The sequence below is a fragment of the Palaemon carinicauda genome, chromosome 4, assembly GCF_036898095.1.
Source record: "Palaemon carinicauda isolate YSFRI2023 chromosome 4, ASM3689809v2, whole genome shotgun sequence".
NCBI lineage: Eukaryota > Metazoa > Arthropoda > Malacostraca > Decapoda > Palaemonidae > Palaemon > Palaemon carinicauda.
The window spans coordinates 175,243,386-175,269,383 of NC_090728.1; the positions used below are offsets into that span (position 1 = coordinate 175,243,386).

Genomic DNA, 25,998 nt, shown 5'->3' on the forward strand with positions numbered 1-25,998 from the left:
AATTTTTCATATAGTATGTGTATCTCATTTTTGTTTGTTTTCTTTGGCTTCTAAAAGAAACAAATAAATATTCACAGAGAGTAGGTGTTTGACTTGTTTGTGTACTAAAGGTTCTTTGCCATGTCCCTTTTGGTCCCAGCCACATTTAGCTTTCCCATTTATTTGTTCCCTGTGATAACTTCCCTACTAGTTACCCAATCTCTAATTTAACTTTGATCTGATGTTCATCCTTTGGGGTACAGTATCTATATAAGTTTCTTGAAATATAATTAAGTGGGGTCATTTAACACTATATACTGATGATGATAACTTTGTACATTCATCAGAATAAGGCTTTGTTCATACGTGTATACAAACCTAGCGTCCTTTAAGTACTGTATAGAATGTTACTCGCTGTATCTGACTAGATGCTGGTAAACTGCATTTCTGAGCTCCATTCTTTAGAATCTAGGGAAGATTCTCCCCCATCCTCCCTATAAAGGGGGAGGGGGAATGGTTGAATATATACCAACTCATTGTTCATCATGTGCCAGGTATATTATTCTGGACTGCTATCCCCTTCTGTGTAAGGGATCCCTCCTTTGACTATATCTTCTTGGACAGGCCTTGCTATATCAGCCTGTTCATCCTTATGATGACAGTTGGAAGGTTGCTGGAGTTATCTCTTCACTCCTGTATGAGACAAGGTAGATTGGCATGTCCATGAAAGAAAATGAATTAATCAGTTCTGTTCTAAGAGGAACTTCCTACCCACTAATCAGTGTCTCCCTACTTAGAGATGAAAGGTCTGTATACATGTAGGAACAAATAAATTTTAAAGGTACAGTAATTTGTATTTGTTCCGACACAGAGACTTACCTCGAAACACTTTCTAGGAGATTACTGGTAACTCCTCTCCGACGACCAGATTTTTACGTAGTTTCCCCCTACTTCCATGTTCTATACTGTCCTGAATAACGGGAAATAACATGACCTGGGGGCATTGCCCGAGAAGGTAGCGCGTCTTTGAGAAGCCATCGCCAGTAAGTTTTCTGGTCGGTTCGTGAACACACGTGCTTCACGAAGCTCCTCATACTCCGTGCGATTCCCTTTGTGTTTGGTTCCACGTGCTTCCCACGTGATCGGGATCTCTTAGTGTGTGTTTAGTGCTTTCACTACGTGCTTTTGATTTCGCTCCCTTGTGCTTTCCTAGTGTTTTAGTGCTTTTCCTTTGTGGCTTGCTTGTGTCTACGGCCCTTTGTGTTGCGTTATGGAACACGTTCGCCGTTGTCCTGGGCCTAGGGCCGGTAGATCATGCGGGGCTTTTCTGTCTAAGCCCGATATTGACCCGCATACGTTGTGTACCTCGTGTAGGGGTAAAGCTTGTTCGCCGTCGGATAAGTGTTCCGAATGTGCCGATTGGCCCGAGGTCCAGTGGATAAAATTCCGTACCAAAAAGAAGAAGGCATCGAAGAAGTCCCCTAGGAAGACTAGCGTTTCTTCCCCTGCGACTTCAGCAGGAGAGGGGTCAGGTAGGGTACAGCCGCCTTCCCCTACCCAAAGTAAGGGGCGAGGTAAGTCCAGGGAGAACAAGCAGTTGGCTCCTCTTTCCCAAGAGAGGGAATTTGTAGGCGGTCCTTCGTTGGCCAAGGCAATTCAGGCGACCGTAAGTGAGTGTAGTGGGGGTCCGGGGGACGTGGCTCTCTCTCATAGGGGCCACGTCTCGTCGGGGGACCCTATGTGGTCTAATAGTGTCCCTTTTTCTTCGTCAGGTTCCTGGGTGGAAGTTCCAGGGGCATCAGCGACGGATAGCGGCGTCGGCAGAGAGGAGTCCCCGCAAGAAGATCCATTGGCTTGGGACGTACCGAGGACTCCGATGAGGTCCCCACTGGACATGGAGGAAGGCCTTGGCGAGGCCTTCCCCGGTTTGGCGGGCCCGTCGGGATGGTTGCCGCCGAAGACTTCGCTACAGGAGGGTCTCCCCATTCCTTCTCCGTCAGGGGTACGGCGTAGCCCCAAGAAAACGCAGTCACGTGCTAGGTCCCGATACGGGGGTCAGTCTTTCTCGTCAGGACGTGACTCTTCGGATTCGTCAAGCAGTGAACGGAGGAGACGACAGAGGAGGAAACGAGATCGGTCGGTGCGGAGGAACTCCCCTTTGCGGTCTCCCACAAGATCTCGGGACAGGGTGAGTCCCAGTTCCCCTCCTCCCAAAAGCAGGAGAACAACCCCCCCGGTAGGGACGTGGAAACAAGGTCAGTCTGTGCGGAGGAACTCCCCTTCGCGGTCTCCCACAGGATCTCGGGACAGGATGAGTCCCCGTTCCCCTACACCCAAAAGCAGGAGACCAGTCTCTCCGAAAGGGACGTGGGTGTTCGTCCCAGGGAACAACTTTAAAGACTTTTCCAAGCCTATTGGTTCGACACATGAGCGGGCAGGAGACAGTCCCCCTAGAAGGACCTCCACGTGCCGCGCCAGGGAATCACCAGATGAGCGAAGGGCTACATCTTGCAGGCCTAAGACCCGTCCTGGAGACGTTTATCCCGCCCAGCGCTGGGGGCCGTCGTCTAGGCCGGGCAGCCTCGACAGGTCTCCCCATCGAGACCCCAGAAGGGGAAGGACACCTCCGTCGAACTATCTCACGGAGGACACCGTTTCACCGAAAAAGGCCACGAAGAGGAGAGAGACGGCGGACGTCGAAGGTAAAGGGAACCGTGGACCCCGACATCACGGCAGAGACCGAGATCACGATTTGCCCCGTCGGTCGGAACGAGGGGAGGGCGAGTCGTCGGTGACGGAGGACTCCGCGTACAGGAGAGTCCTGGCCTTAATTAGGGGTTATAACAACCTTATAGAACCCGCCACTCAAGAGGAAGAACCCTGGACTTCAGGCCTGAACAAGTTCATAGCTGTCCCCGCCCAGAAAAAGTCCTCTCTCTCTCTTCCCGAGGCCAGTAACGTGGGGATTGGAAAGACTCACATTGATAAGGTCATATCCCGCAATAGCGACTCCTGCAGGGGTCACAGCTCAGCAAAGCTCCTACAGGGTTTGAAGTCGCAAACGAAATACTACTCTTTAGAAAATAGGCCGACCGGTGCGTGCAAGACCGAGGAAACCATAGACATCCTGTGCCAGGGCATCTCCGACGGGAGGGCATCGGCAGTATCTACCTTCTTCTCCCCTCCCGAGTCGGCAATGATGGAGGAGATGTCCAAGGACTTAGTTAATGTGGCCTCCTTGCTGGATTGGTGGGCCACCACCCTAGTAGGCACCCAGATTCCTACAGACTCCATGGAACCTGCAAAACGGGAGGCTCTGAATGAGTTGCTGGGGTCAGGTAGCCGCGCCCTTAAATTCCTGACCTTTCAGTCTTTGGCTCTCTCCGCAAACTGGATTCTCCGGAGAAGAGACGCCCTAGTCAAGAACCTTCCCATTAAGATTCCTGACAGGGAAGCTAAAGCCTTGAAGACCTGCTCCGTCTGGGGGGAGCAGCTTATTCCGACAAAGAAGGCGGAAGAGGTCGTGGAGAAGTTGGCCAAAAAGAGGGAGCTACCTACCCTGAAGCCACAGACAGCACGCCGCCCCATCTTCAGGAGGCCAGTGACAGAAGCACCCATGGCCGCGCGTACCTCACCAACTCAAGGAAGGAGGGAACCCTCGTCAGGACAGTGGTCTTCCTCTGTGGTTCCCCCCCGAAGAGGTTCATCTTCTAACCCCCCAACGTATAGGTCTTCTTTCTACTCCTCCAGGAGGGGGAGAACAGGCCGTTCCTCCCGTAGGAGATAAGATGGGAGGCCCCCCTCCCCTGCCCAAGCCTCAGGTAGGGGGATGCCTCAGACTCACTTGGCAAGCATGGAAGCTCCACGGAGCAGATCCGTGGACAGTAACAGTACTAAAGGAGGGCTACAGGATCCCCTTCATGGAAGAGACACCCCCTCTGGTTCCAGCAACGCAGGCAGACTGGTTGGTGCCCAAGGACCTTGCGAAGAGGGCAGCGTTGGACGAAGAAGTCAAGACGTTGCTGCAGAAGGGAGCTTTAGAAACAGTGACATTCCCGGGTCCGGGGTTCTACAGCCGCCTGTTCCTAGTGGAAAAAGCGACAGGAGGGTGGAGACCTGTAATAGACCTGTCAGCCCTCAACAGGTTTCTCAGGAAAGTGACCTTCAAAATGGACACTCCAAGAACGGTCATGGCATCCTTGAGAGAGGGCGACTTTATGATTTCTATAGACCTCAAGGACGCCTACTTCCAAGTGCCCATTCATCCGTCGAGCAGGAAGTTTCTCCGGGTCAAGTGGGGTGCCCAGGTGTTACAATTCAAGGCCCTATGCTTCGGTCTTTCAACAGCCCCCCAGGTATTCACGAGGGTCTTTACGACGGTCTCCATATGGGCCCACGAACGGGGCATTCGACTCATCAGATACCTGGACGACTGGTTACTCCTTTCATCCTCAAAGGAAGACTTGAAACAACAGGGCGAAGATCTTCTTCAATTGTGCAAGACCCTGGGCATCGTGGTCAACTTGGAAAAATCACAGCTAACCACATCCAACAGGAGGACGTACCTGGGAATGGTCCTGGATTCGTTACAGGTCAAGGCATTCCCAGCCACGGAAAGGCTGGACAACCTGGATCGAGTGCTCCGGCCCTTCCTTCTGGGTCGCCCCAGAAGAGCGAAGGATTGGCAAAGGTTGGTAGGGCACCTGGTGTCCCTAGAGAAGCTGGTACCTCACGGGAGACAGAACTTAAGGGTGGTTCAATGGAACTTAAAAGAACATTGGAACCAGAAAAGTTCCCCGGACATTGTGGTTCCTCTCCTTCAGGAGTCCAGGAAGGCCTTGGAATGGTGGGAGGATCGGTCGAACACCCTAAGGGGGATGCCACTGTCCTCCCAACCTCCGGAGGTCCTTCTCTTCACGGACGCATCGAAGGACGGGTGGGGAGCCCATCTCCGGGAAAAGACAGCAAAGGGGGCGTGGTCAGAGGGGGAGAAATCCCTACACATAAATATCCTGGAAATGAGAGCGGTCCAAGAAGCCTGCAACCACTTCGAGGAGGACATGAGAGGGCATTCGGTGGCCCTAATGTCAGACAATGCAACGGTGGTGGCTTACGTGAAGAAGGAGGGGGGACTGAGATCAAAGGAGTTGTGCGAACTAGCCCTTCAAATCCTAAAATGGGCGGAACAGAAGGACGTCATCCTGACGGCAAGGTTCATTCCAGGGAAGAACAACGTCCTAGCAGACGGCCTCAGCAGAGTGGGGTAAGTGGTAGCGACAGAATGGTCCCTACACCCACAAGTGGCAAGCTACATTATACAGATGTGGGGATCTCCGGTAATGGATCTGTTTGCAACAAGGTTGAACGCGCAACTCCCCGTATTTTGTTCTCCCGTCCCAGATCCGAAGGCGGCAATGGAAGACGCCTTTCAGCACAAGTGGGACGGACTGGACGTGTACGCCTTCCCCCCCTTCTCCCTGATAAGGCAGGTCCTCAACAGAGTAAGGGCAGCAACCAACCTAAGGATGACATTGGTAGCGCCTTGGTGGCCGGAGAGAGAATGGTTCGCGGACCTAAGGAACCTCACCGTCCTACCTCCTTGGCCTCTATCCAACAGGTCAGACCTATTAAAACAGCCACACTTTCAGCGGTTTCACAGAAACCCGCAAGCCCTTCGTCCTCACGCCTGGAGATTATCCAGCGGCTCCTGAAGAAGCAAGGGTAATCCGGCAAGACAGCCAGGAGGATGTCGCTATACCTGAGGAAATCATCCACAGCCGTCTACCAGTCTAAGTGGGCGGTATTCGTGAAGTGGTGCAGGGACAAGAAGATAGAGCCCTTGGAAGCGTCAGTGATAGCCGACTTCATGGTTTATCTCAGGGACAAGTTAGACATGTCAGTTCCAGCGATCAAGGGAGTTCGGGCGGCCCTGGGTCAAGTCTTTCTTCTCAAGGGCATAGATCTCGGCTCCTCCAGGCATATCTCCATGCTTATCAGAGCGTTCGAACAATCATGCCCCCCTTCCGCCCCTAGAATCCAGAGTTGGGACTTAGCGCGAGTCCTAGATATGTTACGGAAACCACCATTCGAGCCCTTAAAGGACATTGATGACAAGAATCTCACGCTCAAGGCGGTCTTCTTGCTAGCATTAGCCTCGGCTAAGAGGGTGGGCGAGCTACACGGACTGTCATTCGAGGTGGAACACACTAGGGGATGGAAGGAAGTAACCTTTAAGTTTGTCACATCCTTCGTCGCCAAGACTCAGAACCCCTCGGTGTGGGATCCGAGGTTTGAGAGCTTTTCGATTCCGGCAATCCCGAATAAAGGAAACCCGGAGGACCTAAAATTATGCCCGGTCAGGATTATTAGGAAATACCTTAAGAGAACGGCAAACCTCCGCCCGTCTATCAAGAATCTCTTCGTCTCATGGAGAAAAATAAAGAAAAACATATCCAAAAATACGGTTTCGTTCTGGCTCAGGAAAGTGATCACGCAAGCCTACTTAAAACAAGGTCTTCCTACACCGGGGAAACCCAGAGCTCACGATGTTCGGGGCATTAGCACCTCTCTAACGTTCGAAAAGAACATGTCAGTAGCGCAGGTTCTTCGAGCGGGAACTTGGTCCAACCAGTCGACCTTCACTGCACATATCTCAAGGACTGTACGAGAAAGTCCCTAGACGGGTTTTCTATCGGGCCGGTCATCTCAGCCCTGCATTCAGTTTGACGGCTCAAGCCCCAGGCTCAATCGTGAAACATAAAGTATCTAGACACAAGGACCCAAGTTCTATTTTCCCCCCTTTTCTAACTTTCTCGTACCGTCAGTCGTCATCAAGAAATATCGCTCATTACACAAGACGAAAATTCGCCATATCAAGCACAACGAAGATATTGCAGAAGGGTAAGTGTTATATCACACTTAATGAGTCTTTTACGTAGTTTTCCCTACTGTCCATCGGGGTCAGGGCTTAAGGGCACTCCCCCCTCCTAAGGTGTAAGTCTCCTAGAAAGTGTTTCGAGGTAAGTCTCTGTGTCGGAACAAATCACAAATTTTAAGTAATTTGTATTTTTCCTAACAATACTTACGGAAGAAACACTTTCGGTTTAGGGCCCCCCCAACCGTCCCCGCAGTGCCCCACTGACCTCGTGGTATTGTTCATTACATAAAACTTACTGGCGATGGCTTCTCAAAGACGCGCTACCTTCTCGGGCAATGCCCCCAGGTCATGTTATTTCCCGTTATTCAGGACAGTATAGAACATGGAAGTAGGGGGAAACTATGTAAAAATCTGGTCGTCGGAGAGGAGTTACCAGTAATCTGCTAGAAAGTGTTTCTTCGGTAAGTATTGTTAGGAAAAATACAAATTACTTAAAATTTGTGATTTGTTCCGTAACTGGAATACAAACCACGCTATTTATTAGGGGTATTACTTTCGGCGTAGCTGAAATGACGAGCCATTAAAATTTAGCGAGGGTTAACTACCCACACCGCTAGTTAGCGGGGGTAGGGCGAGAGTAGCTTGCTACTGCCCCCCCCCCCCCCTCACACCTGTGATTGAGCTCACTTTGCTTTTGGCTCGGATGGTGAACGGACGTTGCCACTCTTCATCCTGCGCCTTATTTGGACAGTCATTAATCTGTTTTTGTTCCAACACAGAGTACTTACCTCAAACTACTTTTTTAGGAGTACTGTATCTGGGATCTCCCAACTGACCAGAATTTTGTGTAGTTCCCCCATCTCCATTTTCTATAGTGGGTACCTCTGTAGCGGATGAATACGCGCCATGAGGCGACCCCGGGTCAGTGAGCGTGCTTGGCCAGGTCTCGGTCATTAGTAAGTTTCTGGTTGCGTCGTGATTAACATCTCGCCGCGCTCTCTTCACCCAGTGCGACCCTTTGTGTCCCCGACCCTTTGTGTCTCCACGCGGCCCCCACGCGGTCCCCACCTGTTCAGTCCTAACCTTATCCACCTCTTTCCTCTTTGTCCCTGTGTCGATTGGTGCTTTAGTGTTCATTATGGAGCATCCCCGTCATTGCCCCAGGACTATGGCCGGTAAATCTTGTGGTGCTTTTCTCTCCAAGCCGGAGGTCGACCTTCACACCTTGTGTTCTTCGTGTAGGGGCAGTGTTTGTTCCCCTACAGCCACGTGTCCGGAGTGCGAGTCTTGGAACGAAATCCAGTGGGTTCTCTACGGAACCAAGAAAAAGAAGGCAGCCAAGAGATCGCCCAAGAAGGCTAGCATCTCCTCGCCTTTAGCGTCGCCCGATGCCTCGTCGGAGAGGGGTTCCCTACCGCCTTCCCCTACCCAGAGTAGGGGACGAGGTAAGTCTGTTGCGGGGAAGCGGCCCATTGCCCTTCCCCAAGAGTCTGATATTCCTGTTGGTGGGGATGTTGTGTCTGTTCAGGCATGTGGGGGGCCTGAGGGAGGGGCGGGAGTGTGTTCGGGAGACGAGGTCCTGATGCCTACAGGGCCCGTCTCTGCTGAAGATCCGATGTGGGGGAAGTCTGCTACAGCCCCTTCCCCCTGCATCATGGGTTTGTGTTTCAGGTGCTTCAGCGACCGGGGGAGACGCTGAGAAAGAAGCAGGATCGTCGAATTCGGATTCCGTCGCCTGGATGGCACCGAGGACGCCCTTCAGGTCGCCTATGAGACTAGAAGAGGAGTTCGACACCTGGTTCGCTCCCAAGAAAGTGCCTCGGTCTTCCTTGGCGCCATCGTCAATGCTCCCGCCCGTCTTTTTGCAGCCCCCTTCGCCACTGGAACGGCACGAAGATCTCCCAGCAGCATTGGATGTATCAGTCGACTCAGCGGGTTCGTCTTCCTCCCCGTCATCGTTCACCTCCTTTTCGTCGGATTCGTTCTCCTCGGAAGATGAAGGCCCGAGGGACTCGAGGAGGAAACGGGAGAGGTCCCGCTCACGCTCGCGCCACTCCAGGAAACGGGCTAGGACCTCCAGAAAGAAGTACAAGAGGAGCCGTTCGTCTAAGAATAAGTGGGTGCAGGTCATGATCCCCTGGAGTGAACTTCTCAAGGCTACCTCCGCTCCGGGCGCCTCCGGTTGGCTCCCTAGAGCCGCTTCTGCACTCTCGCGACACAGCTCCTCCGGCAGACCCGACCATCGTCAGAAGTCGACCCACCAGGTCACTTTCAACAAGCATAAGTCCGCAAAGGCACCGGGTCCATCCGCCCAGCAGAAAGAGTCGTTCCTTCGGCCTGGCAGCATAGTCCCAGCCTCCGGTACTTCGACGGCTTTCCCCGAGCAACAGAGCCAGCCAACTGGTCTGGAGAAGCCCGCGGCTCCGCGGAGCTCCGCGGGAGGGAGTAGATCCATGACGGCTACTCCCGTCCCAGTGGATCCACCCGCTCTGCGGGTCGCCGCGCTAATGGCTCGACATGAGAAGGAGGTTCTACCTTCCCACGCGGCTCCATCCGTTATCGACGAGGCTCCCCATGCGGATGACCAGGTAATGGAAGGCCTTATAGAAGGAGAAGAGTGCTCTTCAGACGACGTCTCCTCCTATCGGAAAGTCTTGGCCCTCATCAGACGCCACCGTAGGCTGGATGAACCTAAGCCCTCGACAGAGCAGGCCTGGCTTTCCGGGCTGAGCAGATTGGTGGACAACCCGGTTCAGCAGAAGCCTTCCCTAGCCCTACCTCTGGCGCGGGACATGAAGTTGGGTATGGACCACATAGACAAGTTCTTAGCCAGCCAAGCGGACGCCCCCAGGAGCCAGGGTGCCTCCAAACTTCTACCGGGACTTAAAACGCAGAAATGCTTTTACGTCCCGGAGGGTCGTTGAGGAGGTCCCCGTACGGTTGAGCCAGCCATCGCCATATTGAATCAGGGAGCGGCGGAAGGCAGGGCATCCTCTGCTCCGGTGTGCTTCTCACCAGCAGAAACTTCCATGATGGAGGATATGGCCCTACACCTGGTCAACGTTTCTTCTTGGTTGGACTGGTGGGCCTGCACCCTGGTGGGGTTCCAGTCCTCTCATGACCTCTCCGTCCCTGAAAACCAGTCCTTATTACGAGAATTGATCAGTTCGGGGGGAAAAGCCTTAAAGTTTTTCTCCTATCAATCCCTCTCTCAAGCTGCCAATTGGGTTCTGCGGAAACGGGACTGTTCTGAGAAAGTTGGTACGGAGGTTACCCGAACGAGAGGCGAGGTTGCTGAGGAACTTGCCAGTTTGGGGCGAGTCCGTGTTCCCTCTGAAGGTGATGGAGAGGGTCAGGAAACTCAAAGAAGCGGGAGAGCCCAGACCCCCGCCTGCAAGATGTCCAGCTCACAGGAGACCCTCTTCGGACGCCCCTCACCCGTCCCATTCTTCGCCAGTCTAACCGAGGAGAGAATCCCTGTCGGTGTCTTGGCACCAAGCCCCGCAGCCCTCTCGTAGGGGAGGTTCAACCCCGCAAACAAACTTTAGGCCCTCCTATTCCAACTCCAGGAGAGGGCGCTCCAGCCGCGCCTCTAGGAGGAGATAGGCAGAGAGGCCCCCTACTCCTGCCGAAGCCTCAGGTAGGGGGATGCCTCAAACACTCTTGGCAAGCTTGGCGGGACTACGGAGCGGATCCGTGGACCGTAGCAGTACTGAAGGACAGGTACAGGTTGCCCTTCCTAGCGGAACCGCCCCCTCTAATCCCGGACCAACAGGCGGAGTGGTTGGCGCCCAAGGACCCCTTAAGAAGAGCAGCATAACAGGAGGAAGTGTCGGCCATGCTCGCCAAAGGGGTGTTGGAACCAATCAGGAACCCCAGCCCGGGGTTCTACAGCAGACTCTTCCTGGTGGAGAAAGTGACAGGGGGTTGGAGGCCGGTCATAGATCTGTCAGCCCTCAACAAGTTTGTGTGCAAGACCGACTTCAACTTCAAGATGGACACCCCGAAGTCAGTGATGGTGGCCTTGAGAGAAGGGGACTTCATGATGTCCCTAAACCTCAAGGACGCCTACTGAAGCTTTCAGATCCCTGTCCACCCCTCCAGCAGGAAGTTCCTAAGAGTGAAGTGGGGTACCCAAGCGTTGCAATTCAGAACTCTGCTTCGGGCTGTCGACAGCTCCTTAGGTCTTCACGAGATTCTTCACAACAGTCTCAGCCTGGGCACACTGAGCAGGGCATCCGCCTGATTCGTTACCTAGATGACTGGTTGTTACTTTCAGCCTCAGAGGGAGCACTGAGGGAGCAAGGCGTGAAGCTTCTACGGTTTTGCAGGGACTTGGGTATCACCATCAACCTGGAAAAGTCGCAGCTGACGCCCTCCACCAGGATGACCTACCTGGGGATGGTTCTAGACACCCGGTTGGTGAGGGCCTTCCCCTCATCGGAGAGGTTGGACAATCTGGATTGGATACTGCGACCCTTCCTAACGGACCAGCTGAGGAGAGCCAAGGATTGGCAGAGGTTGGTGGGCCACCTCGTGTCGTTGGAGAAGTTAGTCCCCTGGGGGAGACTCAAACTGAGAGGGGTTCAATGGAACCTGAAGGACCTCTGTACCCCGGGGTAGCCCCCTTCACAAAATAGTTCCGGTGTTCCCGGAGACAAAGGAAGTCCTGAAGTGGTGGCATGACAGGACGAACACCCTCAAAGGAATGCCCTTCATAATCGATCCTCCGGAGATGCTGTTGTTCACGGACGCGTCAAAGGAGGGTTGGGGAGCCCACCTTCTCGACGAGTCAGCGAAAGGGAAGTGGTCCCTCGAGGAGAAGAGCCGTCACATAAACGTGCTAGAACTGATGGCCGTGCAAAGGGCATGCCAAGAATTCGTCCATCTACTCCGGGGAAACATTGTGGCTCTGATGTGCGACAACGCCACGGTGGTGGCCTACGTGAAAAAGCAAGGAGGACTGAAGTCAAGGAGCTGTGCAGTCTCACGACGCAGTTCCTGGAATGGGCCTCGAAAGAACAGGTCGAGGTCACAGTCAGGTTCATTCCAGGAAAGAGGAACGTTCTAGCTGACAGCCTCAGCAGGATGGGTCAAGTAGTAGGGTCGGAGTGGTTCTTACACCCGGGAGTGGCCCGGACGGTTATCCTAAAGTGGGGCTCGCCGGTGATGGACCTCTTCGCCACGAAACTCAACGTACAGCTCCCCGTGTTTTGATCTTCTGTGCCAGACCCAACGGCAGCGTTCGAGGACGCCTTTCAACATCCTTGGGACAACCTCGATGTGTATGCCTTCCCGCCCTTCGGGATGCTCAGACAAGTCCTCAACAGAGTGAGGAGGGCAAAGAACCTGTGGATGACTTTGGTAGCGCCCTGGTGGCCGGAGAGAGAATGGTTCGCGGACCTAAAGGAACTGGCGCGCCTCCCACCTTGGCCCCTTACAGACATGCCAGACCTCCTCCGTCAACCACATTTCCGAAGGTTTCACGAAAACCCTCGGTCCCTCCGCCTACACGCGTGGAGGTTATCGAGCGGCTCCTGAAGAGGGAGGGATACTCGTCGAAGACCGCAGCAAGGATATCGGGGTACCTAAGACGGTCCTCGGTCGCGGTATACCAAGCGAAGTGGACCACCTTTACTAAATGGTGCGCCTCACAGAACATCAGGCCGTTGGAGGCCTCCATTCATGAGATAGCCGACTTCCTAGTCTATCTGAGAGACGACGTGGGTATGTCTATTCCGGCCATCAAGGGAGTCCGAGCGGCTTTAGGCCAAGTCTTCTTCCTGAAAGGCATTGATCTAGGAGCTTCCAGACAAATCTCGATGCTCATCAGGAGCTTCAAACAGTCTTGTTCCCCCAGCCCTCTAGAGTGCCCCAGTGGGATGTGGCTAGAGTTCTGAAGGTCCTGTCGGAGCCGCCCTTCGAACCCCTCAAAGATATTCTAGACAAGGAGCTCACCCTCAAGACTGTCTTCCTTTTAGCCCTAGCATCAGCGAAGAGACTAAGTGAGCTCCATGGGTTATCATACGAGGTCTCGCACTCGAAAGGTTGGCGAGAAGCAAGTTTCAGGTTCCTACCTAATTTTGTAGCCAAGACTCAGAACCCAGCTTACTGGAACCCTAGGTTCGAGGGGTTTTCAGTGCCATCGATCCCGCGTTCGGACAACCCGAGTGATTTATTACTCTGTCCAGTCAGAGCGGTGCGAAAGTACCTGGAAAGAACGTCCAAGCTTCGACCTGGGATCAAGAGTCTGTTCGTCTCTTCGGGGCTATGAAGAAGGCAGTCTCCAAGAATATGGTCTCTTTCTGGTTACGGCAGGTAATTATGAGAGCTTATGGCAACTCAGGAGTCTCCCTTCTGGGAAAGCCTAGACCCCATGACATTAAGGGCCTGAGTACTTCGTTGGCCTTCGAGAGGAACATGGCGGTGGGCCAGATCCTGAAGGCGGGCACTTGGTCCAGGCAGTCCACCTTTATGGCTCACTACCTAAAGGACTGTTCTAGGAAGTCTTTGGACGGTTTCTCTCTTGGGCCCGTCATTTCTGCGCTCCAGAAGATTTAAGGTCGTAGCCCCGGGGAAGTCATGGGCGGTAAGTCCAAGAGACACAGGTTTCTTCCTTACCTTCCCCTTATCACCCTTCCCCTCCATTACCCTTGATCCCCTACCATGGGGAACACGTTCAGTTGGATGCATCCATGTCTGAAGACTCTTACAGAGGTGAGTTACTTAGACACCAAGATAGTTTTTGCGTAGTTTTCCCTAGTTCTCATTTCTATTTTTGGGTCAGTAGAACCTAGCCTCCTATCTAGGTTCGTTCCCTTTTCCAGACGGTCTCTCGGTCCAGAAGGCCACTCCCACCTCCTAAAGTATAAGTCTCCTTAGAAAGTAGTTCTAGGTAAGTACTCCGTGTTGGAACAAATCACAAATTTTAAGTACAGTGGAACCTCTACATACGAATTTAATCCGTTCCAGAACCAACTTCGGATGTAGAAAATGTTCGGATGTCGAAACGAATTTTCCCATAAGAATACATTGAAATAGGATTAATCCGTGGTTGAGCCCAAAAACCTATGATAACTTCTTAATAAACTACTACACATAATTTTCCCATGAGAATAATGAACACTAAATTATATAATAGACATGTAAATAAGAAGAATAGACATGTAAATAAGAAGAATTAGCAAAAAATGATAAATAAGAAACGGGTTTTTAGCGTCACTTTACCTTAGAAACTCCAGCGCAGGTGTTGTTAGTCTTGCTACGCAGAGAGGAGACGGACGGGCGGCGAGGAGGTAGAGAGGTTAACTACGATAAACGTACACTACCGTAACTTATTCTAACTTACACTAAGTGAACTTTAACATAACTTAGCTTATTTTTTTTTTTTTTATAATTTATATTTATTTTACATTTTCTTTTTTTCTTTTTGATGATTAATTTTAATCACTTTCACTCTCTACACTTAAAATTGATTGAATTTTTTTCTCTTCACTCTTTGCTGTTTTCTTTGAACCACTTCCTTCCTCTTCATCACGAGTTCGCTTCGTAGTTTTTTTTAAAGAAGCTATCGATAGAAAGTTGCTTAGTACAGCTTTTCAGAATGTTTCGAAAATAAGTTAGGGAAACATCATCAAACTGCGCAACTACACGACAAACCTGCAATTTCTTTGGATGGTATTTGTCGATGAAGTCGACCACGTCTTGATATTTTCCTAACACCTCTTTTATTTGCGCGGAACTTATTGCAAGTTCACTCATACTGACGCCACGCTCATGCTTCTCAATAATTCCTTGCTTTACTTCTAAAGAAAGCATTCCCTTATTCCTTTTCTCACCACTACCACTACCACTTGCAAAACTAAGCCTTTTAGGGCCCATGATTTTCGTAAAATACCGTAAAAGGATGAACGTAAAAAATCACGATTAAAACACAATTAATAGCAGAACGCACAGGGCACAACCACACAAAGCCAACGAGAACAGAGGACTGACCCAAGCCACGCTAATTGAGGGTCCCTCCGAGGTTGAAGTGCTGCCTTCTATTGGCGGAAATAAAAAACACATCAGGCGCTATGAGCACCGACTACGCATATGAGTATTGTTTACTTCGGGTGTCGAAAAAAAAATTCGGGTGTAGAGTAGGAACGTGTTCGAATTGTACTTCGCGTGTCGAAAAATTCGGATACAACCGGTACGACGAAAATTGCTTACTTCGTGTGTCGAAATAAAAATGATATTTTGATTATAAAATAAATTTTTGAATATACTTACCCGGTGAATATATAATAGCTGACGTCTCCGACGGCTCGACAGAATCCAAAAACTCGCGAGCGATCGCCATGAAGGTAGCGGGTGTGCCCACCAGCGCCGACTATCGGCCAGATACCGCATATACATGTAAACAGCTCCAGTTCTTCTCATCCCGCTGGGTCTCTATCGGGGAGGAAGGGGGGGCCTTTAATTTATATATTCACCGGGTAAGTATATTCAAAAATTTATTTTATAATCAAAATATCATTTTTAAATATTAAACTTAGCCGGTGAATATATAATAGCTGATTCACACCCATGGTGGTGGGTAGAGACCAGTATTAATACAGTTTACGGCGTATATGCTTAGAGTTTTTGACAGTTATATCATAACAAAACCCAAATAAATATAGGTACCTGGTAAGGAAGCTGACTCTAACGATTACTCTGCCTTGTTAGTCCGCTTTCCTCACGAAGCCCAGCCATCCTCTTAGGATGCTGAAAGACTTCCAGGAGCTGAAGTATCCAGGGTGACAACCCATACAACAGGACCTCATCAAAACCCTTAATCTGGGCGCTCTCAAGAAATGACATTTGACCACCCGCCAAATCAAAAAGGATGCGAAAGGCTTCTTAGCCTTCCGTACAACCCAATTAAAAACATTTCAAGAGAAGATTAAAAGGATATTGGAATTAAGGGAATGTAGTGGTAGAACCCTTACCCACTACTGCACTCGCTGCAACGAATGGACCCAGTGTGTAGCAGTCCTCATAAAGAGTCTGGACATCTTTTAAGTAAAATGACGCGAATACCGACTTGCTTCTCCAAAAGGTCGCGTCCATAATACTTCGCAGAGATCTGTTTTGCTTAAAGGCCACGGAAGTTGCTATAGCTCTTACTTCGTGCGTCTTAACCTTAAGCAAGCAACGATCTTTTTCACTCAAGTGAGAATGAGCCTCTCGGATTAAAAATCTAATAAAATATGACAAAGCATTCTTTGACATAGGCAATGAAGGCTTCTTAACTGAGCACCACAAGGCCTCAGATCCACCTCGTAAGGATTTAGTCCGAGCTAAATAAAACTTCAGAGCTCTAACTGGACACAGCACTCTTTCAAGCTCGTTGCCTACGATATCTGACAGGCAAGGTATATCAAATGACTTAGGCCAAGGACGAGAAGGCAGTTCATTTTTGGCCAAGAAAACCAAGCTGAAGTGAACATGTGGCTTTATCTGTAGAAAAGCCGATGTTCCTACTGAAGGCATGGATCTCACTGACCCTTTTAGCCGAAGCCAAGCACACTAAGAAAAGCGTCTTGAGGGTGAGATCCTTCAGGGAGGCTGAATGTAATGGCTCAAACCTGTCGGACATTAGGAACCTTAGGACCACGTCTAAGTTCCATCCAGGAGTTGCCATACGACGCTCCTTAGAGGTCTCGAAGGACTTAAGGAGATCTTGGAGATCTTTATAATTGGACAGATCTAAGCCTCTATGTCTGAACACAGACGCCAACATGCTCCTGTAGCCCTTAATAGTGGGTGCTGAGAGGGAGCGAACATTTCTCAGATGTAGGAGAAAGTCTGCAATTTGGGCTACAGAGGTACTGGAAGAGGAAATGGATGATGACTTGCACCAGTCTCTAAAGACTTCCCACTTCAACTGGTAGACCTTGATGGTAGATGCTCTTCTAGCTCTCGCAATCGCTCTGGCTGCCTCCTTCGAAAATCCTCGAGCTCTTGAGAGTCTTTCGATAGTCTGAAGGCAGTCAGACGAAGCGCGGGGAGGCTTCGATGAAGACTCCTTACGTGGGGCTGCCGTAAGAGATCCATCCTTAAAGGTAGACTCCTTGGAACGTCTACCAGCCATTGAAGTACCTCTGTGAACCACTCTCTCGCGGGCCAGAGTGGAGCAACCAATGTCAACCTGGTCCCTTCGTGAGAGGTGAACTTCTGCAGCACCTTGTCTAGGATCTTGAAAGGTGGAAAGGCATAAAAGTCCAGGTGAGACCAGTCCAGCAGGAAAGCGTCTATGTGGGCTGCCTCTGGATCTGGAACTGGAAAACAGTAAGTCGAGAGCCTCTTTGTCAGAGAGAGTCGCAAAAAGACCTATGGTGGGTTGACCCCATGTCATCCATAGCTTCTCGCACACAGTCTTATGCAACGTCCACTCCATGGAGATGACTTTTCCTCTTCTGCTGAGGCCGTCCGCCAAGACATTCATTTCCTTGCACAAATCTCGCCAAAGGAGAGATGTTACTGCCTTAAATGGAGTTCCTTCTGATCCGTGAATCAAAGACCCGAGCCTTCCAGACTGTCCAGTGGAGCTCCCTAACCCAAATCCGATGCATCTGAAAACAACACATGGTTTGGGTTCTTGATCGCAAGAGAAAGACCTTCTCGAAGTCTGATGTTGCTGTCCCACCAAGTCAGACATGTCTAGACTGAGTTGGAGATTGGGAAAGAGATACTCACTAAGCCCTTCTCCTTGTTCCAATGTTTTAGGTGAAATCGGAAAGGGCATAGGTTGAGTCTCCCCAGAGAGATAAACTACTCCAGCGATGAAAGAGTTCCCACGAGGCTAGCTCAAACTCTTACAGAGCAACTGTTTTTCTCTTGCAAGTGAAGGACTTTTAACAGAGCTTGTTCCATTCTTGCGGGAGACGAAAAGGGCCGAAAAATCAGACACTGTATCTCCATTCCCAAAAAAAGAATAGTCTGGGATGGGGTACTGTAAGTTACGACTTCTCTACGTTCACTATGAGACCTAGCTCCTTGGTTAGGTCTAATGACCATTAGAGGCTCTCCAGACAGCGATATAATGACGACGCCCTGATTAGCCAGTCGTCAAAATAAAGGGAGGCTCTGAATCCTCAAAAAATGTAGAAAGCTTGCTACATTTTGCAAGAGCCTTGTAAAAACAAGAGGAGCAGGAATGAGGTCGGAGTACAATGCTCGACAGTGGTACATTACTTTCCCGTCCACAAACCTCAGATGTAGTTGAAAGTTTGGATGAATCGGGATGTGGAAGTATGCATCCTGAAGGTCGAGAGAGACCATCCAGTCGCCTTCCCTTAATGCTGTCAAGACAGCTTTGGTAGTCTTCATCGTGAAGTTTGTCTTGACAATGAACACATTGAGCGCACTTACATCTTAAGTACTCCTGCAGTGAACGTGGCTGCCAGATCATTGGAGCCATCCCTGATAGTCTTGTTCCTGCAGAGAACGTGGCTGTCAGATCATTGGAGCCATCCCTGATAGCCTTGTTCATGCATGACATAATTGTACAGCAAAACTTTAAACGCTCGAAAAACTCCTAACAGGAGATGGTCTAGCTCTGAAGCCGACCATAAAATCTTGGAGCGTCTCAAGGCCAGGCGCCGGGGAGAGTCTATGAGGCTTGAGAAGTCTCTCTGGGCAGAGGCAGGAACTCCCAAGCCGAGAACTTCTCCCGTGTCATACCAGACGCTCGCTCTATAAGCCAGTTTAAAAGGAGGGAAAGCAAAGGCTGTCTCCCCCAAACTCCTCCTGGTGATCAACCAGTCGCCTAGCAAACGTAAAGCTCTCTTAGAAGAGCGAGAGAGTACTAGCTTAGAAAACAACGGCTTCGAAGTAGCTAGGCCTAGTGTAAACTCTGACGTTTAGGCGAACGAGGAGCAGCAGTTACAAAATGGTCCGGACAAAGATCCTTAAAAATCAGCATGATTTATTTAAAGTCCATAGAGGGCTGAGCAGCTTTAGGCTCCTCTCCGTCTGACAAAGTCCCCAAGGGAATATCAGTAGGAGGGGGATCAGCAACTTCCTCATCTGAAGGAACCTCGTCCGACAATTGCCGAGTCTCAAGCAAGGGAGAGACCTGCCGTGGTGGCAATGCTTGACAAGCAGAGTCCACACGCAAAGGAGCATCAGTAGCAGTCAAGGACGATACGTCATGTAACTGCTTAAAGGATTGACCAGCAACAACAACAGGAGCGGGAGGACGCTCGACGTCAAGTCGAGACTGCCTTGACTGCCTAGATTGAGCAGTTAAAACAACTCTTGACTGCGGTGCTTGACGCTCAACGTCAAAACAAGGCAACTGAGCTGGTTGGCGAACGTCCTGAACGTCAACACGAGACTGCGGCAGCGGCTGAACGTCAACACGAGGCTGCGGCAGCGGCTGAAAGTCAACACGGGACTGCAGCGAGTGAAGATCCAAGTCACGTGACTGACGTGACAAACTACCGACATCACGTTTCATAACGTCAAAAGGACGAGTAAATGCTCGTTTGGGCGGCTGACGGCCAGAGTCTCGTTTAGCGTAACGTGACTCGAAAGCGAAGGTTCATCGTGAACCTGCGCAACGTCATACTTCTCCATAAGGGAGGCAAGCTTAGTCTGCATGTCCTGCAGGACAACCCATTTAGGATCAACGGGAGTCGGAACGGGCCGAGACGACGGTAACGTCTGTGTTGGCAAAACATTGCCTTTACCGCGACCCTCGGACCCTGTGTTACGCTTGCGTTTAGTAATAGGCGAACCGTCTTCCGACGACTGCAAAGGGTCAGAGCTGTCCCCATGGCTACAGCCAGGACGCTGGACCTGTCCTGAAGGGACTGACTTCCGCTTTAAGGGTCTAGAAACTTTGCTCCAAGGTTTCTTTTGCGAGAAGCCTTCGGATGACGAGGAGAAAACAGCCTCGCTCGTCTTATGGTAGGGGCGATCTTGCGAGACACACCCGATACCATAGAGGGAACGTCTGTTCGTTGGTTAAAGCCTCTCGTCCCCACAAGTCCTACGACATTACTTCTCCCTGGAGCATGGGAGCCTGAAAGAGGTCTCGGACTAGGTGAACGACAAGCACGAACAGACGAACCCTCGGTCGCAACACTAAAAAACACTTTGCGCAATTATCACTTTATCACTACGATTTTCTGTTTTTGCACTTACTTCACTGATATCGTATTTTTCAATAACTTCACATTAGGCATGAATAAAACTGATTTCTACCTGAAGCACGCAATTCTCCCTTACATCAAAAGGTTATAATTGCGAAATGAGTTGTATAATGTAAGCACATTAGTACAAGCAAAAATCAGTAAACATATATATCGAATAAAATGGAAATATATAAAGATAAAAAGGATCAGTGACTGGGGAGGAGACTAAACACTAGTTCATTAAAGACTACGTTTTCAATCTCTCACCGTACAGTGCCTTGGGACGAGAATAAAAACTAAAAACGTTTTATCCTTTCTCCCCGTACAGAGACTTGGGACGAGAGTAAAAAACTGAATCGAGAACAACGTTACTCGCTCCCAAGCTCCTTACTTGGGACGAGAATAAAGATCGGATCGTTCTCTCTTCCTCTCTCTCTCTCTCCGTCTCTCTCTCTCTCTCTCTTGATTTCACACAGAAGAGAAATGCCCACTCACCCTTCATCAATAAACAGGTTATTTGACCAAAGGAAAAAACTGAAAGGACTAAGAAATTGAAAATTAACAAGTTCCTTTAAATTAGTATTTAAAACACTTCAGTTTGAAAGAAGAATGAACAAAACGTCAAAATCGATTTACTCTTTCTGCAAAGTGAACCGTGATTCTCTCTTTCTCTATCGTAACGATAGAGCGCAAACTGCGTAGCATGAATAAACCAAACGTTAGTCCATTTTTGAAACAGCACGAAGACTATTCAAAGAAAATCTTTCATAAAATATCTACTAAAAAATATTCATTTCATAACTCTTACAGAGCAAATGATTTAAACTTAACAAAAATAAAAGTTGAATGGGCTCAACGTTGTTTAACTTCGGTTTCCAAGTTAGGACCGCCTACTCTCGGACTAGGGGAGGAATAGGTAAGGCCGCATATAAACAAAACATAAAATTTATCTAGATGTTTAGTATAAATGGAAAGGCTAATCGAAGAGGCCTAATAAAGGCGGGTGAGATATAAAATATATAGAGGAAAATCTATAATTAACAACAACAATTTATAACGTGATAAGATAATTGCTAAAAGCCTAAAACACACTTCCGTACACTAAGGGAAGGGTCGGCCATCTTTACTCTATGGAAAAAACCAGAGATAAAAGAGCAAGGGCAAAACACTTTTACTCTCCTTTCAAAAGCATTTCTTTTGAGGATAGTATTGAATAATCCAACACGGCGAAAGCAATAAAACCAAAACCAAGTACTTCACCAATTCGGTAGAAAACTCGAGGTCATAATAGCGAGTGGAATCGACTTGTCGATGAAACCGACAGAGAAGAACTGGAGCTGTTTACATGTATATGCGGTATCTGGCCGATAGTCGGCGCTGGTGGGCACACCCGCTACCTTCATGGCTATCGCTCGCGAGTTTTTGGATTCTGTCGAGCCGTCGGAGACGTCAGCTATTATATATTCACCGGCTAAGTTTAATATTTAAAATTCGGGTGTAGAGTCAAAAATTTGCTCGAATTTTACTTCGGATGTTGGAAAATTCGGATGTAGATACGTTCGGATGTAGAGGTTCCACTGTAATTTGTATTTTTCCTAACAGTACTTACCTCAAACTACTTTCGGGTTATGGCCCACCCATCCTGCCCCGAGTGCCTTACAGGACTTTTGATACCTTATCTATCATAAACTTACTGATGACCAAGACCTGGCCAAGCATGCTCACTGATCCGGGGTCACCTCATGGCGCGTATTCATCCGCTACAGAGGTACCCACTATAGAAAACGGAGATGGGGGAAACTACACAAAATTCTGGTCGGTTGGGAGGAGATCCCAGATACTCTAAGAAAGTAGTTCGAGGTAAGTACTGTTAGGAAAAATACAAATTACTTAAAATATGTGATTTTTTGCTTTTTCTTTTTTCTAGTGTGTGTTTGTGAAGTTGACTTCTGCTACCATGCGCATCTGCCCTTGGACTCTCTGGCCGCCCGTGTGAAACATTTATGTCGGCGGTGGAGGCAGATCCTCACACCCTTTGTCCTATATGCAGAGGTCAACGGCGTTATAGTGAAAATGAGTGTAATGAGTGTAGGGAGTGGTCTTCCTCCCAGTGGGAGATGTTTGGGCGATGGTGGAAGAAGAAGTCTAAGCGGGATATTTCTCCTTCGAAGGTTCCTTCGAACGGAGGAAAACCCAAGGCCTCTTCTTCCGTCTCCTGACCCTCCTCCGAAGCTCCTACTCGTTCGGCCTCTTACGAGAGACCGTCGAGTAGTAGCGTAGACCAAGTTAATATTGGCCAACCCCGGTCCTCGAGAGGTGGTGTTGCTTCCCCTAGCGAAGCGGACCCACCTCTCCCCCCGGGTGAGGCCTTGTCACTAACCCCTTTGTTGCAGGTTTGGTCGTCCTTGGGGCTCTCGGGTCTGCCCTCCAAGGACGCATTGCTGCAAATCATCCGTAAGGGTGCTACTGTACAGCAGTCATCGTCGCCGTCAGAGGTAGATCCTCTGGCCCTCGTCGACGTTGTAGTGTCAGAGGTGTCATCCGACTCTTCTGCCCCTCCAGACCCTCCAGCGGTTGCTGCCGACTTAGTTTCCCCCCATTCCTGAACATCCTCCGAGGGGGAAACTAAGTCCAACGTCTGTCTCTCCTGTGAGCGTTTCTCCCCCTCTGGGGAGTTCACTCATAGAGACTCCTCTTCGGAGGACTGCTGCGGCGTACGGTCAGCTTGCTGATCCAAAGGCCCTTAGAGGGTGCCTTCGTCGGAAAGCTCGCCCTCCACTTCGCCTCAGAGGTCTCCCTTCACCAGTGGTGAAAAGGCGCCTTTTCGACTTCTGCTTCGTCGCCGCAGCCTTCCCCTGTAGAAGAGACTCCGCTGCAGTCATCTGACCCTCGACCTTCGACCATCACTGAACCTGCTACTAGTCCTCGGACTTCGGTCCTGGACCTCGCTGCAGATCGTTCGCGATCCCCATCGGTGGATGCTCGCCCTCACAAAGGGCACATCCCAGTTCCTGACCTTCCACCCATCAGACCTGCCGACCTTCCATCACCGTTCCTGTTCCCGGTAAAGCCTCTTGAGGCCCTACCGAAATGCGCAGCCGCCCTCCATCGCCCTGCAGCTCGCCAACCTTCTACAGGACATCAGCGCTCACCAGCAGCTCATCATCACCAGCCTGCTCGTCAGCGCGCTACAACACTTCGGTGCTCTCCATCACCTGCTCGCCCTCATAGACTGCAGCTACAACATGCGCCTACGCGCCAACACTCTCCTGCGCGCCCACAGTCGCCCACAGGCCAGCGCCCTCCTGTGCGCTTGCGCTCTCCTGCGCGCCAGCGCTCTCCTACGCGCCCACGATCTCCCAATCACCAGTGTTCTCCTACACGCCAGCGCTCTCCTGTGCGCCAACACTCACCTACACGCCAGCGCTCTCCTGCGCACCAAATCTCTCCTGTGCACCAGCGCGCGCCAGCACTCGCCTGCACGTCAGTGAGCTTCTGTGGGCCAGCGCTCACCGATGCACCATCACCCTCCTGTGCGCAAGCGCCCTCACAAGCCTACGTGCGTGCAAAGAACATGCGCAATTCAGCGCTCACCTGCGCGCCAGCACTCTCCCGCGTGCGCGCACCAGGACATGTGCGTCCGGCAATCGCCCGTACTCGCCAGCACGCCATCTCTCGCCCGTGCGCCGTCACTCGTTCACGCTCGCAAGCCAACGCCCGCCCATGCGCCAGCCCTCACCTACGTGCCAGCTATCACCTGTGCGCCAACTTTCGCCGGTGCGCGCTCGCTAATACTCTCCCGCGCGCACTAATATTCTCCCGCGCACTTTCGCTAATATTCTCTCGCGCAGTTGCGCTAATATTCTCACGCGCACTCGCACTAATATTCTCACGCGCGCACTAATATTCTCACGCGCGCACTAATATTCTCCCGTGCACGCGCCAACAGGCACGTGCACGGGAACTACACCCAGCCAGGTCACTGTCGCCTCATTCCCCTCCCCGCAAATGCATTTCAGTGCGCCATTCGGGAAAAGGGAAACAGGCACCAGCAGAGGGGTTCAGGATCCCGAAATTGCCTTCTTTTAAGGCCGACCCACCTATTATGCTGACTCCTTGTAAGGAACTATTGGTCCCTTTCCTTTCAGAGGATCTGTCTGACAGTGCTTCAGTCAGTCAGCAGCTTTGGTTGAGTGCCCTAGTCAGAGCCGTAACACAGGCATTCAATCCTGCCCTTTCCAACCGCTCGTCAGAGCAGCCTATAGCTCTGGACTCGCGAAACAGAACCATGGCTTCCTTTACCCCATTTAAGAGTAAAAGAGGAGTTTCCGACGCGGGCACTTCCCCGAGGGTGAAACTGATTCCACGCAGGCCATCAAGGCTAGTCCCTCCAGTATCTCCCCAGGGATACTCCCCCCCGCCCCTTACCAAGCGAGTCACGTGAGGATAGGCTCTCCTCCATTCCATCGTTGGAGGAAACCTCCCTTTACGCTGAGAGTTCCCCACAGTCGGAGATCAGGAGGGACACAACATCCAGGCCTTCGACGTTGGAGTCTTACCTCCTTCCTTGGAAGGAGTCCAAAGGCTCCAAGACCCTGCCAAAGTCCTCTGCCAGGACTACAAGGACGGAGACAGCCAGCTTCTCGAGGGATGTCCGCGACTCACCCCGAGAAGAGCTCTTGAGGATGGAAGATGGAGACTTTGCTGCAAGTCCGACATCAGAAGGAGAGCAACAAGAGTCAGAACATGTATTCTGGCAGGTCCTAACTCTTATGAGGGTTCTCAATGGGTTTTCTGACCCAGAGATACCCCCTCGGGAAGGCAAGGGTCTTTGGCACTCAGAAATCCTCAAAGACCAGTGCAGCCCTGCCCTGGTCTCAGGGGTTGAAGAGTGCTAGGGGTAAGATCGCCCAACAGCTCTCCTAGTTTGCCTCCTCCAACCGTTCCAGCTTTACAAACAAGCTCCTACCACCTCCTCGTGTACAACAGAGGAGGTACTTTGAGATCCTAGAGGAGCCCAGTCCAGCTCTTCCACTTAACCACTCTCTGGAAGAACTAACCAGGGGGATCTCTCTTGAGAGACTCTCCAGCCGGCAGGTCTCTTTCTCGGTAGCTGAAGTCCTTAACCAGGAAAAGGTCACAAAGTATGCGATACAGGCTACTACGTGGCTGGATATCTGGTTAGGGACCTTGGGAATCCTGGTACGATCCGAGGATTTCTCAAAGGAGCGTAACAGGAAGGCAGTGGAGACCTTCCTCCTCTCAGGCACTCTTACGATCGAGTTTTTTGCCACCAAGTTTCGAACTTGTGGACAAACACCATCTTAAAACGTCGAGATGCAGTGTCTGAGAGGTTCCACCAACAGGTTCCCAGCGTCGAGATAAATAGGCTCAGACATTCCTTTCTAGAGGGAGCCCACCTGTTTGAGCCTAAGAACATGGAACATGCTGCTGAGAGGTGGAGGAAGTCTCATCAAGACTCCCTCCTCCATAGGGCTTTAACATCCAAGCCCTATAAACCTCCAGCACCTCAGCAGTCGCGTCCAACCAAGACCACAACGACGAAATCAGCAGCGAAGTCAGTAGTGTGTAATAAGCCCTTTCCTGTCAAGGACAAGAAAGTCAAAAAGTCCTCCATGGGAGGAAAAAATCCTAGAGGGAGAAGCCTAGGCTGCAAACGTTAGGATAGGCACTCCCCCTACATCACCACCAGTGGGGGGATGCCTACAAAGTTGCTCAGACAGGTGGAAGCAACTTGGAGCCAATCCCTGGACAATCTCCGTGATTCGTCTAGGATATCGCGTCCCGTTCATAACATCTCTCCCTCCCCTGACCAGGAATCCAGTGTCAATAGACTCCTTTGCCATGGGATCAGCAAGGGGGAAAGCCCTTCAGGCAAAAGTCCAGACCCTGTTGAAGAAGGGCGCTCTCCAAGAGGTCCTCGACGGGTGCCCAGGCTTCTTCAGTTGACTC

At 50.7% G+C, this 25,998-nt stretch overlaps 1 protein-coding gene across 2 annotated transcripts in view; it reads left to right on the forward strand.

Moving 5' to 3' along the window:
- The window catches only part of LOC137640214 (beta-1,3-glucosyltransferase), a 288,282-nt gene that overhangs the window by 207,388 nt on the left and 54,896 nt on the right, over positions 1 to 25,998 (forward strand). The gene's annotated exons all lie outside the window — the stretch shown is intronic.